Here is a 16,254-nt window from a genome sequence, read left to right on the forward strand (position 1 = left end):
TAGCTTCCATGATTGGGGAAGCCAGTTCCTTATAAGTCTGTGTGTGTATGTATATATAAATGTTATATATATATATGTGTGTGTGTGTGTGTGTGTGTGTGTGTGTGTATTTTTTAAACATATAAACAAAACCAATAGAATGTGTGTGTGTGTGTGTGTGTGTGTGTATGTGTATGTAGGTACACTTACATCCTATTGGTTTTGTTTATACACACACACACACACACACACACACACACACACACACACACACATCATATTGGTTCTGTTCTTCTGAGGAACTCTGACTAAAACACGTCTATACATCTATAGCAATATAAACACTTTTGGGAGAGGGGGGTGCTTCAGGGATAGTCTTTAACTAAAATTTCTTACACTGATAGAAATGTTTTCAGTGCATCCAATAGAAGTTGCTATGTGAGTCAGTGGTTATTGGAATCCACCGGCCAGCTTTAAAAACAACAATTCCTAGTCTTGTGACTGGCTCTTATGAATTAGTACCTTAAGGAGGCAGAGCCCAGGAATCTGGATTTGGTTTTTTTTTTAATTTTTTTTTTTATGTTTTTATTTTATTTGAGAGAGAGACAGAGTGTGAGAGGGGAAGGGGCAGAGAGAGAGGGAGACACAGAATCCGAAGCAGGTTTCAGGCTCTGAGCTGTCAGCGCAGAGCCTGACGTGGGGCTCGAACTCACGGACTGTGAGATCATGACCTGGGCCGAAGCCGGACGCTCAACCGACTGAGCCACCTAGGTGCCCCTTTTAATTATTTTTTTAAGCTTATCTATTTATTTTGAGGGAGAGAGCAAGCAGGATACGGGCAGAGAGAGAGAGGGGAGAAAGAGAATCCCAAGCAGGCTGCGTACTTTCAGCCAGAGCCTGACACAGGGCTTGAACCCATGGACTGTGAGATCATGACCTGAGCCAAAATCTAGAGTGGGATGCTCAACTGACTGAGCCACCCAGGTGCCCCAGGAATCTGGAAACAGTCTACCCAGTATTTCATCTGACTAACCACATTTGGGAACTTTCCACCTAAGTGGCTTGACTGACAGAACTCGAAACCAAGGATCTCCCCTGGTGTTTGAAATCCCATCACCTAAGGTTCGTACATGTGGTTTCTGTTTTGTCTCCTGCTAAATGCAGACAAGCTAGAAAGATAATATATAAGGCCTTTAGCCATAAATTTAGGGTATATTTATCCTGAATTCAGCTCTGATAATGTTCCTTCTGCATCCAAACACCTTCAAGGTCTCCCCATTGTCTACTTAATAAAATCCAATCTTCTTCCAATGGTATCCAAGTCCTCCCAAAATATGACCTCTGGATAACTGGAAGACCATTGTTCACCACAATCACCCACAAACACCTCACAGTCCAGCTACCACAGAGGCTGCATGGGTCCTGTTTTCACCTCCGCCTGGAGGGCACGGTTACTCCTGGCCACCATCCTCCAGATTTTAGGTCGAACAGCATGTTATTCTTACAACTTCTCTAATAACTCTCTTAAAGACTGCTTTATACCTAGGCACCAGAGTACGTGCCTCGCCTCTTGACTGGGAACTTCTTGAAAACAGAGGTCTGCTCTCCATGTCTGAGTCCCCAGAGCTCTGAATTTGGCACACGGTGAGATTCACACATATTAATTGAGTTGATTCAGACTCTTTTCGTACATGGACACCAAAAGGGAAAAATGAGGAAGTTGGACATTTAGCTGCAAAATTTCAAATGCTACGGAAAGACAGCATACTGTGCAGGCCAGACAGCACAGTGTGTTGGCGGGAAGCAAAAGCTTCGCCGAGATGGATGTGGGTTCGAGTCGTACTTCTCCTACTTATTAGTGATGTGATGGGTCAAGCTACTTCACCTTTCAGTGTCTCAGTTTCTTCGTCTGTAAGTGAAGACGATGATGGTATTACCTGACAAGGGCTGTCGTGAGGTTTAAATATGCTGAGAGCTTGGCATGTCAACAGAAAGTACCGTATTCACATTAATAAACTGTACTTGTTATTGGGTCTTTCTTATTATTTTGCAACATTTGGGCAAGTGAGCACAGGCCTGGACAGTGGAAAATCCCTAATGTATAAGTAAGTAGAAAAGTGGAAGGGTCCTAAAGCTAGCTTATCTGGTGGGCCATGTCCATTTGTGAAGGGTATTTACCTCGGGGGCGGGAGGGGCGGGGAGGGGGAACAGCCAGAGCGTTATCGTCTTCTTCCATGAGTTGCCTCTCTTCTCTGATGGATTTCCTTAAGGAATATAGATCCACAGGAGATTTATGTGTGTGCTCTGTTTCCCAATACTTAACGCAACTTATTTGCCACCACTAAGCATTCATTCTTTTCCTGGAGGTCAATTCGCAAGGTGCCTGCTCCTGCCAAGGGCAAGATTGATAGAGCAGCAGCTGCTGACTTGATGGCTAATGTACATGAGGCCGGCCTCCTCTTTGTCTCTGGACTAGAAGGACAAATGGGCCAAACTCAATCCTTGGAATTGAAAAGTGATCTTAGATACCATTTTGTCCAATCCACTGTCTGGATATCTGACAAAGCTCAGGCCTAGATCAGAGAAAATAACTTAGAATACGGTACAGACCTGTGGTTGCCAAAGGCCACTTGTCTGTGACAAAGACAACCTGTTCTGGATGAAATGAGAAAAGGGAGGCCAATGTTGCAAGGCTTTCATAAAAGTGAATGGGTTGGATATTTTTTAATGTTGATTTATTTTGAGGTGGGGGGGTGGGGAATAAGCGTGCACACAAGCTGGAGAGAGGCAGAGAGAAAGGTAAAGAAAGAATTCCAGGCAGGCTTCATGCTGTCAGCACAGAGCCTGACACAGGGCTCAATCCCATGAACCGTGAGATCATGACCTGAACCAAAACCAAGATTTGGATGCTTAATCAACTGAGCCACCCAGGGGTCCCTGAATTGGATGGATTTTTGTAATCCAAAGTTAAATTCTTCATACTTTTATAATATTAAGATTACTTTTCTTTATAAGACCATGATGGTTAATGCCAACTTCTCTCTTTAATGACCTTACCTGGGTAAATAAATGTAGATAACTCTATGTCCTTCTCCACTGTTTTCTTGTTGTTCCTTCAGTCGGCTGTTTTACTGGTCTACAAATTCCCCAAGAGTTTGGTACTCTCTAATGTCAAGATTGAGAACAGGAGCTGTGGAATCAGAAAGACCTGAAATGTTATCTTTGTTCTTCTTCCAAGTTGTATGACTTTGAAAAATTCATTTAACTTCTCCATGTCTCTAAAATGATAACAATAGCAATAATGCCTATTTTACCGGATCAGTGTGCAATGACGAGATACCAGATGGCATGTGGTTAGCACCGGGCCTGGCACAAAGATGATGATAGTGGGTGGTTAAATAGGTTTTTCAGAAGTCAATCATGTAGATAGAATGTTTAAATGAAGAGCAGACTCATAAGGAACAAAAAAGCATTTAATTTCTCCATGTGAGATTATTCCTAGATGTAGCCTGTATGCTTTGAAAACTGCTGCTGTTGGATTCAGACAGAATGGACTTACATGCTACTAACCTGAGCCAGTTTCTGGTCTAATGATTTTATTTATGTATTTATTTATTTATTTTTTTTTCAACGTTTATTTATTTTTGGGACAGAGAGAGACAGAGCATGAACGGGGGAGGGGCAGAGAGAGAGGGAGACACAGAATCGGAAACAGGCTCCAGGCTCTGAGCCATCAGCCCAGAGCCTGACGCGGGGCTCGAACTCACGGACGGTGAGATCGTGACCTGGCTGAAGTCGGACGCTTAACTGACTGCGCCACCCAGGCGCCCCAAGGTCTAAATAAGGCAATTAACTTCTCTGAGCGCCTGTTTCCTCGTATAGTAGAAGATAGTCTCCCATTATAGAACATCAACACAGTAGGCATTTTACACACATCCTTATGTAACATACACAGCAACCCCATAAAATAGATACAGTTGATTATTGCTATTTGTAGTAATGCTCTATAAAGCTGTGTGAACCCTGAGCCATTGCTCCTAGGGGAAATACAGGGTTAGGTTCCTATGAGCCTCTGGTCACCACAATTTAATCACTCAATCAATACCTACCTTGATTTATGTGTGTTTCTTTTTAAAGACACTCTATTTAATATATAGTTGATTCATTAACATTGAAATCATGGCCAACAGTACTAGAACACACTCCTGAATGAAACGTGTCTAACGTGTATTTTCTCACAGCCGTCTTCTGCTTAGGAATACCAGGTAATAGTTCAGCACTACACTTGGGGTTAAACCGTGGGAAACAGTGAGATCGCCAACAGAAGGCACAAAAATGTGAAATAAGTGGTGCTGAAAAGGTTTCACAAAGGATACCTGTTTACAGTAGGACAGCTAAAACAAGAAGGCAGAACAGTGCCTGTGGACCTCAGCTGGGAGTATGTATGTCAGGCAACTCCTATTTTGTTGCTCTGTTCATGGTGCATGTCTGCTAATGAGCACAAAAGCACCACAAGTATTGCATCTGGGATTACAAATAAATTTTAGTGAGTAGCTGTATTTGCAAATAATCTGCCAAAAAAAAAAAAAAAAAAGAAGAAGAAGAAGAAGAAGAAGGATCACCTGTGCTATTCTGTTCACAGCTGAGGACTCTGATGCTCAAAGAACTTATTTTATAAAACTAGCTAATGGCGAAGTTGATTTGAAATGGGTACATGTTTTCAAAGAACATTCACACATTCTCCATTATTAACCCCAGCATCTAGCGCTGCTTATATCCAAGTTACTCTACCTATGCAACAGGAGGGGTTTAAATAGCTACCTCACAGAAAGACGGTGAAGATCAAATTAGCTGATGCCCTTGGAGGTGCTTTGTAAACTGTAGAGCATTACACAAATGTGAGAGTTTCATAAGTAGATTCAATTAGAGTGAAGTTTCTCTATCCACTATTAAGGCTGACTATAATGAGCACCCTGATTCTTCCACAGTTGAAAGAGACCAAGATGAGAACCAGGACCTTGAGAGGTCCAGGGCTGGATAGCCCTTATCCCAGCAAGCAATGTGAAGCTGATGATTCAAGCTAATTCAACAGAGCCTCAGTGGGATTGCTCTTCTGGGATTCTGAGAGCCAAAGAAGTGCTTACAGTATATTTTAGCTAAAAGATCAAAATGCAGGTTGAATGCACTAAAAAAAAGTGTTTCTGATGTCAAGTCCACTTATAGTCACTGTTAGAAAATCACCCAAACTGGCAAAAAAAAAAAAAAAAAAAAAAAAATCAACAGGAACAGCATTAGTCAGCACTATTAGTCAGTGGCTATTGGCAAGTGGGAGTATTATCTCAAAAACAGTCCTGAAGGGGCGCCTGAGTAGCTCTGTCTGATTTCAGCTCAGGTCATGATTTCTCATGGTTCGTGGGTTCAAGCCCTGCACCAGGCTCTGTGCTGACAACTTGGAACCTGGAGCCTGCTTCAGATTCTGTGTCTCCCTCTCTCTCTGCCCCTTCCCTGCTCACACTCTGTCTCTCACTCTCTCTCGTGTGCAAAAATAAATAACGATTTAAAACATCAAACACGGGGCGCCTGGGTGGCGCAGTCGGTTGGCGTCCGACTTCAGCCAGGTCACGATCTCGCGGTCCGTGAGTTCGAGCCCCGCGTGGGGCTCTGGGCTGATGGCTCAGAGCCTAGAGCCTGTTTCCGATTCTGTGTCTCCCTCTCTCTCTGCCCCCTCCCCCGTTCATGCTCTGTCTCTCTCTGTCCCAAAAATAAATAAACGTTGAAAAAAAAAATTAAAAAAAAAAAACAAAAAAAAAAAACATCAAACACACACACACACACACACACACACACACACACACACACCAAAAATAATCCTGATCCTGATGCTGCTTTGCTGTGCTTGAATGAGGGAGGGGGCTTCGAGCCGACACTGTGTTAATCACAAAAGGGTATTAAATTAAGGTGAAACCATACTCATCCAAACAGTATCAGAAGAATTAACCCTCATATAAGGAAAACTTGGTAAAAAGGGAGAGAAAGGACTTGAACAGAATCATCCCCTTTAACTCACTAATTAACTCACTCTAAGAATGCTAATAAAATGATCAGAGAAAGGAAAAATTTGACACACAAAGATATTCATAGTGTAGTTATTTCCGATTTTTAGCTTTTATAAGTAATAGGAAAGTGGTTTAAAAATTATGACACATTCACACAATAATAAATATAATTAAAAATCATTTTAAGAATTTTATCAATATGCAAAAAAATATAGTGAGTATAAGTTTAAGTAAAGAAAAAAACCTAAAAGCAGGATACAAAAAGCGTGAGTCAACTGTGTTTATGTGTGCATTCCTAAAAATAAAACAAATAAAAAATTTAAAGGAAATATGCCAAATGTTAGCAATCATTGATTTTTTTGTTTGTTTCTGAAATTATGAGTGGGGTTTTTATTCATTTTTTTTAATTTCCAAGGTTTCTACCATAAATATATGCCATTATTATTTTTAAGATGGGGGGGCAACAGCATAATGAAAGTACAATCTAATTTGCTGTCATACTCCACACCAAAAGACTGCTTTGATGAACAGAAGCACAGATTAAACAAGATTTAGCCTGTTCATCTAACAGGTCACTGATCTGTAAAAATATCAGATGTTTTCAGATTTTTCAAATCATTTATTATTAAGCAACTAGTTGGAGTGTAGCCAACTTAATTAAACAAAGAACAGGAGATGGCCCCATCCCCAGAACAGTCCCTGGGGGGCAAGACTCTCCCTTCTTCACCTTTGTACTGCCAGAACCTCATGCCTGCAACAGAACAGGATCTCAATAAATATGTATTGAAAGAATGAAAGATTAGAAAATATGCTACCATAAAATCACAGTTCAGAAGCCATCTGTTTCATTCATTCGTGTACTCAAAGTTTTATTAAGCACTTATTACATGTACATATGAGTAGGCATGAGCAGCCTTCAAGACCAGGCAATGACCTATGGCATTCCCAATACATAAACAAATAAAGAACTTCACATAATAAGAAAGTTATATGAATAAAATGCTAAGGAGGTTAACAAGACGGAAGAATTTCTCCATGTGGAAAATTATGAGAAGGCTTTTTAGGGGGCATAGGATTTGAACAGAGTCTTGAAGGATGGATAGAATTTGGACATGAGTGTGGAAAGTGGGGAGAAGGCATCTCACTGAAGTAATGAGACAAGCAAAGTTTTAAAGGCAAGAATTTATAAGGCTTAGGGAAAACAAGAAGTGCTTCGGTTTGGCTAGAGCATGGAGACCTGAGGGAGGTAATGGAGGGGACGCTGAAGCCATGGGACCTGGTTACGTAGAGAGGGATTTGAGTGTCAGGTTGAGATTTGCTTTCTCCCATAGATAAAGGAGAAAAATGGAGAGTCTTTGAGTAGTTGAGTGACCTGGGCAGAGAAATGCTTTAAGGGGACACTTGGGTGGCAATTCATAAAATGAATGGGAAAATGGGGAGGCAGAGCCTTAAATGGGGTAGAGCTCCCCATGACAAAAACCTCCAGTGAACAGCTGGGAATATTCAACCAGCTAAGCAGCTGGAAACTCAGCTCTTAGTTCCCTCAATCATCAGAACTGCCCCCAGCTCTCTGCTGCTGGATTTCCTTTAAGATGAGATGCTAAGGACCAAGCTTTAAGAGTGATGCTTGAACCCTAGGCTCAACCACCAGCCCAATTCCTCCTCTGCGACAGAAGCGCTTGAATTGCTTTGCAAATATATGCAGATACATGCGAATAATAAATCCATTAACATGTGCCCCAAGCCTCAAAGGGAAAGGTTTGCTTTGATCAAAGCTCATAATGGGATATATCCAAGGGGCAGAAAAACAATATCCTGCTCAACCCAAACAAGGGAAGGCTTAGGTTCTGAAACAGAATGCCTGGTCTTAGTAACTGCTATTCATTGAAATATTAGGGCATATGGCTTTCTCCTTCTACTTCTCTGTTTCCTGAGGCTGGAATTTCCGTAAAAGATCTCTCTGCTTCAGTTTAGCATGGCTGCAAGTACTGATGAAAACATGTGTGTGTATGTGTGTGTGTGTGTGTGTGTGTGTGTGTGTGTGTGCTGAATATGACCCTCTAACCTCCTTAAAGTATGGTCTACAGACCAGTAGCATCAACACCATCTGGAAGAATGCAGATTCCAGTGTATGTGTGCGTGTGCGTGTGCGTGTGCGTGTGTGTGTGTGTGTGTGTGTGTGCTGAATATGACCCTCTAACCTCCTTAAAGTATGGTCTACAGACCAGTAGCATCAACACCCTCTGGAAGAAGCCAGATTCCAGTACTAGTGAGTCAGAATCTGCACTTCATCAAGATGCCAGGTGTGCATTATAATGTGAGGAGCACTGATCTAAATAACCTAAGTAACTACAATTATAAACTCTTAAAGGCCAGGACTCATTCTTATTTACCCTCATATCCCCCAGGCATGGTACATAATCAGTAATCAAAACAGGCCTCTCTTTCCTCTTCTGTAAAATGAGATAATAGCTATCTCAGGGGCTATCACATGGAGTGAACAGAATATTAAATGTAAGATGTTTGAGCACAATACCTGCCGTGCAGCCGGTGCCCAAAGTCCTAATTCCCTCCTCACTCCCATTCTCCGTTCCAAGCAATTGCTGAACTGTGTGCTAGTAGCTTAAGTTGAGCATTTTGTATTTTCGAAAACATCTATCTCATCTAATCCTCCTAATCAGAGAACAGGTGTTGCCAGCTGAGTTTCCCCAGCCAGAACACTGGGAACCAGACAGATTCAAGTTCTTGTGCAAAGACATAAGAGGGGCAGAGCTGGGATTTCAACCAGCCCGTGTCTAACCCCGCAGCCACCCCATCCATAATGTAGGGCAGATCACACACATACCCTGCTAAAAATTATTCTACCACCTTCAGGGCAGATTCTAAACTTTTTTGCACAGCCTAGGAGGGGACGGTGTGATCTGAATGTACTACAGAAGGTGCCATTTGACGTGGGCATGGGTTGGCTGTGTCAGGTAAGACAGTGCTGCAAAAGACCCAGGGAGAGTTTCGTGACCTGCCCTCTGTCTGCTTCTCCAATCCCGGCTGCTTCTTTCCTATTGTTTCAGGTCATATTTGTCAGTTCAAAGTCATCAGGACATTTCACATCTCCCTCGATGTACTATGGTCCCTTTCTCTGGAATGGGTTTTACTAACCCACTGTGTCAGATAGCTTCTCTAGACATACCTCCCACATTTCCCCTTGGGGCTGATCTGTCTGGGTAGTTCCTAGCTGGGTTTGGCAGGGGATGAAAGGGAAAGAGGGGAGTGAGGGCAGAGTATGTATTCCCCTGGGTTCTTCCCTACAAGGTGGATGAGAGCCAGCTGTGTCCTTCTAGGGAAGGCTCTCTTCCCTCAAGGAGGCCAGGGCTACAGGATTCTGGCAACTGAAGCCTCCTGTCATCACGGGGGGCATGGGTGGTATCAGCTGAGCACCACATACCCACACTATGCCTTCTGGTTTCCTTATACCCTCACCTTTGTACGTAAACCCTCCTTCGGCGATCCCATTTTGCACATGCCTTTTGTTTCCTTTTAGGAGCCTGACTAAAACACTCTTCATCCAGCTAACTCCTATTCAAACTAAAGAACAATCCAAGGGCCATCCTCTCTGATTCCATGATACCTTCTCTCACAGCAGTTGTGACACATACTATTAGTGTTCATGTTCTTGTCCTACTTCTTCAAGGACAAGGATGATATTTTTTTTTTTCTACTTTATGGGCTCAGTATCTAGAAAGCACTCTACAAATATGTGTTAAATAGATTAAGAGTGACTAGGTCGACTCTTCTTAAGTGAAACATTTCTACCTTATGAAAATGAAGAAAATCTCTAAGGATATATTTTTTTTTATATTCAAGGCATTGTTGTTCTATACTTAAGACTGCTCTTTTTTCGTGAATCACTTAATCTGGGACTAGTCCAGGCAAACTGAGCACATTTTCACCCTAATTATAATCTGTGCATGGCGGTGTGATGCCTAGGGACGGAGTGAAGTTCAGGAACTCTAAAATGGCTGGAAGGGATGGTGACATTTGGAATTCTTGGGTAGCCACCATAATCCCTGCCTCCTGAGATATATACCCCTGTGTAATTCCCTACCTTTAGTGTAGCCTGGGCCTAGTAACTTGCCGCTCACAGACAGAATATAGCAATGTTGCTCTGGTGATTTGGTTCCTAAAGAGTGACTTACATCTTGCTGGCACTCACTCACTCCTTCTGGCTCTCTCTTTGCTCACTCTGATGAAGTCTGCTACCATATTTCTGAACTGCCCTATGGGGAGGCCCATGTGGTAAGGAAGTGAGGGCAGCCTCTTGCCAACAGCCAGAAGAACTGAGCCCTCGGTCTCATTGCCTGCCAGGAACTGAATCCTGCCAATAACCACGGAGGGGCTCGAAAACGGATCCTGTCCCAGCCAAACCGTGGGATGATTGCAACCCTAACTAATATTGCAGCTTGAGCCAGAACCCAGAACCCAGAGAATCCAAGGAAGCTGCCCCAGTTTCCTGATCTACAGAGATCATGAGATATTCAATGTTGTTGCTTTAAGCCACTAATTGTGGGACGATTTGCTATGTAGTTAATAGGCAAACTACTCAAGGATTTTCTCCAACTTAATTATCAGTGGCACAGTTCTAGTTCTGGCCTGCCAGATCCCAGAGTAAGAATGGGAAAACCAGAGGGAAATAGAGGAAAAGATTGAATGCTTGTAGATTGCAATTGTTCTAACTTAGCCCAGAAATTCTGTTTCCATCCCAAAGAAGAAATTCAATGACATCATTCTAATTGACCTGACTGCTTCCTGGTCTTTACGCATTTTTGTTTAAAAAGTGATTTGGCTTTGCAGCCTCTGGCCTGCCTCCCCCAGATGAATCGAATAACAATGGAAACTGAAACTGCCACTTACTGAGCATTAGGGATTGTCTGGGAAACAGCCAACAGCAATTCCTCCCATCCCTGTATGCATGCCCACTGGTCCCCCCAAGAGGTAGGGTCTACCTCCCCTTGAACCTAGTGTCTTGCTCTGACCAGCAGAACTGGCAGAAGCAGCATCATGACAGTGCTCAGGCTGGGCCTTAAGGGGCATAATAGTTTTTATTTTTGCATTCTTGAGAGCTCTGAGGTATCATGTGAAGAAGTCTGATTACTCTGCTTGAGAGGGGAGAGGGAGGGCATGGACAGAAAGAATCTGCAGAAGGTGGGAGATTATAGTGAGAGGCAGAGAGAGAGAGTGAGTGAGCAAGCATAAGCCCACCCAGCCACCAGTGGTTCTAGCCACCCCAGCTGCAGCACCAGTCATGTTGAAGAAGCTACCTTGAATCCTCCAGTCCTGGATGAACTGGCCCACACAGAGCAACAAGACCCTTCCTTGACTGGGTCAAGGGCTTCCTTGACCCCCAAAAGCCCTTCCTTGACTGGAGAGTCACAAGCAAATAAATGGTTGTTTTTAGCCAATAGGTGTTAGAGTGATTTGGTATACAGCAATTGACAACCAAAACTCTGAGGAACTAAGATGCTGTCCAGCACCCGACTAGACTTTTCACCTATACCCCTCTATAGTCCTTACAACTCCAACTCCGTAGGATGGGTAAGTCCACTGCCCTGAGGATGAAGACATGGAGACCCAGAGAGACCAGTAATTTATGCGAGGTGGCTTATAATTTATACAAAGTCACGCAATCATCACTCCGGTTCTAGGGTGGCTGATGGAATCAGGTTCTTTTATTTAAGTTGGGCCTAATGCAGAGAAGGTGCACATACATACATGCTTCATGTTAAACAGGAGCTTTTATTTGTTGCCCTCGAGCATCCCTTAGCCTGGAGTGGGGCTGCAGGAAGCAGAAGAAGAGAAGTCACTCACAAGAGAATGTCCTTCAGAATCTCACTCCAGGGAAGCTGGAGTAGCAGGTGTCTGTGTAGCCTCAAAGGTGGTAGCAATAACAGTTATGAAGTGCTTAGCCCTTTCTATTGTATTCACTCATTCAACCTTTCCAATAATCCCATGAATTAGGAACAATTATCAGCCCCACTTTATAGACGGCAAAACCAAGGAACGTATAGGTTAATTAACTTGCCCAAGGCGATGCTGCTAACTGGTAATCAGAGGGCTCCAGCCCAGCATCTGTGGGCTCTGCGTTTGTGGCAGCGACAAGACAACGCAGCTGGCTGAGTGTGCCTGGCCACCTGAGGCTGCCCACGGATAGGTTTTGGCTCTCCCCTTTCTGAGAGTTTATCTAAGGCTAGCTAAGGCTCTTACAGGCTCCACTAAACGTGACTAGTTGTTTCATTATACACTTTATCCCAATCCATCAAACACCCTTATTCAAAGGTCAAAGAACACTTTTGCCATTGTGACAAAATATTGAGATTTTAGGCCAAAAGCTTTCTGCTAACTTTCTACATAGTCCGCAGTAATAAAGCCCAGCATATGATAAGGCAGTACCTGGGTACAGCTGGAACATAGTGGGGGAGCAGAGTAGCAGTTTACAGGGCAGGAGAAGCAGGCATGTAGAAATTTCTAGGCCCTGGTAGGAACGATAGATTTTTACTCAAGTATGAAGAGAGGATATCTGTGGCAGGAGGCCTATGTTCTCTTTTGCTTCCTGGGTACATAGCTGCATTACATTCCCCACCCTCCCTTGGAGTTAAATATAGCCATGAACCTGAGTTCTAGCCAATGGAAGGTAAGCAGAAGTGATGTGACTCATTTCTGAGTGTGGCCCATTTAAGCTGTCTATGCCCTCTCCTTCCCACTGGAACAAAGCCCCCAGAGCGCCTTTGAATAAGCAGATGCCCTCAGGGCTTCACCCATCTCCCTTTGGACCCCTTTATCATTTTCCTGCACGGCTCACTCCAGGTGTTCTTCCTATTCCAAATGCCAGCACCTGCATCTTCTCATCAGCGACCTGCCCACAGGGTGTCTAAAGCCCCTCCACCTGCACATGCAGATTGCCACAGTACCTGGGAAGGTATGTCTCCCCAGAGGCAGCCCTTAACCAATGAATGAGCTCCAATACTCCAGCTCTCTTCTCCTGATGGGATAACTCTGACGTGAGGTCTACACTGTCTTTAGATCTTGCCTTGTGGGATCAGGCTAAAGTTACCTCCTTGGGATTTTTGCTTGATATCACACCCTTGCTTGATAGCCTTCCCTTCCTGGTCCTTCCTTGATATCCTTCCCCATGTCTATATCAGTTCTTTCCCAGTTAAGCTTCCTACTAGATCACTTCCATATGAATCCCGGTTTCAGGGCCTACTTCCAGGAAATCCAATCTAGGGGATCTTTGAAACCTCGTGTGAACAAGGCTTGAATGACTCCTTAGAGCGGGGCTGTGCTGCTGTGCTATTCACTCCTTCAGGTTACAACTCTTGGTGTGAGCTGTTATATAGTTTTGGCTCCCTTTGCTATAGCAGCTAGCCTTCCCTAGCTGATACCCTATAAAAAGGTTTTAAGCAGAAGACTGACTTGACATCTTTTATACTTAAAAAATAATACATGGCTCACATTGGGAAGATAGATCAGAGGGTGGCAAGAAGCAAACGAAGAGGTTCCTGTAAAAGAGACAATCCACTGTGGCTTTTCAGACCTGGGTGCTGGTATTTGAGTGTAGACATTCCAGAACACGCTTTTGAGATGGAAATGAGATTGGATACTATTGGATTGGGTATGGGGATGGGAAAGAGAAGAAATCCAGAAGGTATTCTAAATTCTGGATTGGCGATTAAAAAGTCCACACAGGCGATGGACTCATCATCTCATTATCCAAGTACGATATTTATACAGCAAACCTGAAGTTGGTTCCACCGTAGCACTATGTTGGCCCACCTTACAAAATTTCTCTTCCTTTTCCAAAGTAAAGGGAAAAGGAAGCAATTGTGAATCAGGCATGAATCCATGACCGTGACCCCTCTCCTGGGTTTCCTTTCACCCGGGTTGACAAGCTCCCTCTTACCGAAACCATAGGCTGCAAATGCCACTTGAAGAAAGATTTGCCTGATGGGATATGGTTGAGGAGCCAAGGTTTACAAACAGGGTATGAACTAGGGCCCTTCCATCGTGAGAGAGCAGGTCTCACATCAGAATCTGTAAGGTGTGCAAGGATGACCAAGACAGGTCTCTGTTTCCAAGTAGGAAATGTCCCACTGAAAAGATGAGTCATAATCTATCCCACACCTCAAAGTTTAATATGCATATAAAGTTAAACATGCATTGTGGATAACATAAAAAGATAATCTGAAACTTAATTTCAGTGCCTCCCATCTCCTGCCCCATCGTGGGCATCACAAAGACCACTGTATATTCAAGGTCTTTATTCCTGGTCCACCTGTCCCCACTTGCCTTCTTCCTTCCCATCTGGCTACCCTCTTGGGGGCCTCCCATAGCAACCTGCCACTGAGGGCTTGCTCTGTTAAGCCTACCTTATTTTCTATATTTCTGATGCTTTGATGTGTGAGGTTTGATACTGCAGGGATTGTCTATCCCAGGGTTAGCTAATTCCTAGAGATAGCAAGCAATTTTCCTGGAGTGCACCTCTCAGATGCAAATGAACCAATCCAGATCCTGTACCACCCCCCCCCAAACTCTAATGCTCTAGGCCACTATCCATCTGCCTTAATCATCCCAGGGCCAAGTACCAAACAACTAGGGACGGCCCCTATGCCTCAGAGCCCACTGAAATTATTCAAATTAGCCAATACTAAACCTGTTTACCCTGCCGCATGTTCCTTCTTACAGAAGTCACAATAAAAGCTCTTGCCCATGGTTCCTCCCTCTCCCTCTGCCTCCTGACCAAGCCTGGGGCTTCCATATGGACCTGGTGAAGTGCTATGCTTCCTCCTCTTGCGATCTGTGAGTAATAAACCATGAATGACAGCCATCTCCTGATCTGGGGGCTTTACCATAAATAATAATAAAAAAGTATATTTTTAAAACACATATCCCCAGCTCAGAGCCCTCTGTCCCATCCCAGGTCCCCCACACTATTCCTCAGCCTACAGGAGCCTGGTGTCTGAGATGCATACCCTGTCCTAGTCCCTTCTTGAGAATCTGTGATGAAAAGTTCAGTTCTCGGAGTCACAATGTCTAGGCAACCCAGGGAAGATTCTGTCACCTCAGTGTGCCACATCTACCTCTTCTTCATAGAGGGACAATAAAAGTACCCGTTTTGAAAATCTGTTGTGAGCACTGAATGAGACAATGAATGTGAAGTGCTTAGCACAGTGTCTGGCATGGAAGAAGAACTCAGGACCTGTCAGTTATTGCTGTCATCACCATTAGTAGAGAGCAAAGAGTGGTGACAAAGCTAGCAGAGGAATCTACCATGTTACCTACTGCTTCACCAATGCTTTCCACACACACAGAATAAGGGACAGGCAGCAGAGAGGAATGATTGCATATTCATAAGCACCTCTAACCAAATTAATTGATAGGGTACGATAGTAATAAAAAGAATTAATTTCCATTTTAATAACTTCGCATGCTACATGTTAAGTATAGGTCCATATTACCAGTGGCCACACAATTTCCCCTTTGCATCTGTTCCATGTTGATTATGATGTCAGGAAAGCAAAAGTTAAATCCCTTTTTAAGGAAGGGGAAAAAAAATCTAATTTAATAACATTACAATCCTGTTGAAAGCGGGATTAAATCTTAATAAGGGTGGAAGGATGTTGTGTTTCATGTCTGTTCCTCTTGAAGCCCGGGCAACTTGTTCAGGGACAGAGACTGTGTTGTCAGAGAACTTCACAGCCCAACCCGGCCTCATCTTCCCGCTTCCGGACACAGCAGCAATCTCTGATGGTGCTGACACCTCCATTTTCACTTTTCCCTTCCTGGTGCTTTTTCTTATTAAAGCAGCTTGATTCTGTAATTTCTACCAGTACAGATGAAGATAAAATGACTCCCAACTTTTGCTTTGACCTTATAAAACTATGTAATTGGTACAGAACCTTCAGGCTAAATGAGTTTCCTTTGGATTGAGAACCTTGGGCAGGAGAATCATAGAGTTAAAAACAGACCACATGCCCAGATAAAATCAGCTCACAAACCACTATTCTATTTGCCTGAGTATTGAAACTCAGGTCTAACACCAATCTCATGCAAGTCTAGTTTTTATGTATTCATTTTTTTTCTCTTAAAAGTAAATATAATAGCTCAGAGCACAACAAAACGCATCCAGCTCAATTCCCTCGTTTCACAGAATCTCGTCATTCTGAGG

General features: G+C 43.4%; 1 protein-coding gene across 14 annotated transcripts in view; it reads right to left on the bottom strand.

Annotated features, from left to right (window-relative positions):
• DAB1 (DAB adaptor protein 1) overlaps positions 1 to 16,254 on the bottom strand; it is a 1,146,801-nt gene that overhangs the window by 955,519 nt on the left and 175,028 nt on the right. For 13 of the 14 annotated variants that reach the window (XM_086717107.1, XM_086717108.1, XM_086717109.1 and 10 more), the window contains exon 2: positions 3,037 to 3,169. The exons of the other annotated variant lie outside the window; for it this stretch is intronic. The gene's annotated coding sequence lies outside the window, so the exon portion shown is untranslated. The remainder of the gene's footprint in view (positions 1 to 3,036; positions 3,170 to 16,254) is intronic. 14 annotated transcript variants of the gene reach the window in all.

The sequence above is a fragment of the Puma concolor genome, chromosome C1, assembly GCF_028749965.1.
Source record: "Puma concolor isolate L17-30 chromosome C1, mPumCon1.1.hap2, whole genome shotgun sequence".
NCBI lineage: Eukaryota > Metazoa > Chordata > Mammalia > Carnivora > Felidae > Puma > Puma concolor.